This window comes from Varanus komodoensis, unplaced genomic scaffold, assembly GCF_004798865.1.
Source record: "Varanus komodoensis strain SLA01 unplaced genomic scaffold, ASM479886v1 scaffold20_1, whole genome shotgun sequence".
Lineage (NCBI taxonomy): Eukaryota > Metazoa > Chordata > Lepidosauria > Squamata > Varanidae > Varanus > Varanus komodoensis.
In genome coordinates this window covers 18,491,049-18,492,485 of record NW_025335587.1, presented here as the reverse complement: position 1 = coordinate 18,492,485, position 1,437 = coordinate 18,491,049, and positions in this window count along the sequence as shown.

Sequence of the window (1,437 nt, the reverse complement as noted above, 5' to 3'; positions counted from 1 at the left end):
CCCGCGCTCTCCTCCGCTCAGGGCTCGCGGGGCTCCGGGGCCGCGCCGCCGCCGCCGCCATCCGCGCCGGGCGCCGCGCGCCGCATGGCTCCGGAGCGAGCGAGCGAGCGAGCGAGCCGGGGCGCAGCTCCCCTTCGGACGCTGCTGGGACGCCGTGCGCGGGAGCGGGCACTCTGCGGCGGCCGGCCGAGCGGTGCTGCTGCCGCTGCCGCTCCGCCCGCCTCGCCTCGCCTCGCCTCTCCGCGCCCGCCCGCGCGCTCCCCTCCTCTTCTCTCTCCCGCCGCCCCCCCCGGCGCGCTCCCCCCTCGCCCTCCCCCTAATGAGCCAAGCCTACTTGATTGTGGATTTTACGCGGCGCAGACCAATTGTGTGTGTCCAGAGGCGTGGTTTTGACAGGTCCGGCCAAGATCTGGAGCGAGGGAGGGGGCTGGGACGGGGCAGGGCGGGGAGGGGGCAGAGGGGCTGGCGGGGAGGGGGCGGTGGCGAGGGAAGAGGAGGGGAAAGACGACGGCGAGCGAAACGGGGGAAGGTATCGGAAGCATCGCCAGGAAAAAGAAACATGTCAACAGAATAAAATATTAAGCAATGATAGAGGCAAGGCCGCGGGACGCCTTCCTTCTCCAGGCCGGGCTCCGGCGGCTGCGGACGGGGGGGGGGGGGGGGAGCAACCCCCCCCCGTCGCCGCCGCCCCGAGCGCTGGCGCTGCTGGCCGCCGCGCCCGGAGAGAGCCGGGCCGGCGCGGAGGGCAGAGGCGCGCAACGCGCGGAGCGCACGAGCAGCGGGCCGGGCCGGGCCGGGCCGGCTCGGCGGCTGCACCGGAGGGCCACGGCCCCATGGCCAGGGCCGCGGCGCGGGGGCGATCCCGCCGTGCACGGGAGGCGCCAGGCCCACCCACGGAGCGGCGCCACCCCGCGCGGAAGCCGGCCTGCCCCTTCCAGGGCGGAGGGCTTGGGAAGGCGGCGCGCGAGCCTCTTCCGGGGCCCTCGGAGGGCGTCCGCGGCTTGGGGGGGCGAGGAGGGCTCGCCCCCCACCCTGCATGCACAAAAGCACTCTGTGCATGGCTCGGGGCCCACGCGTGTCTCTGCCGCACACGTGGTTCTCGCCCTCTCCGGAGACGGCGACGGGGAAGACTTTCCTTCCCCCGCGCAGGCGCTTCGGCCCCGCGCTCCCCGCCCAGCTGCGCCCAAGGAGCCCCGCCGGCCTCCGCGAAGCGCCTGCCAGGCTGACCCCCCCCCCCCCCCCCCCCCCCCCGGGCCGGCAGCGTTTTCCTCCCTGCCAGTGCCGAAGCAGACCCGTGCACTCCACGCGCGTGGGAGCCCGCCGATCCCTCGCCCGCGTGTTCGCCCTGCGCGCGCCGCATGCCACAGGCGCGGGGTGCGTCCCTGGCGTGGGGATGGGTGCCTGGGCGTGCACGCGCGCGCGGTCGGCAAAAGGGAA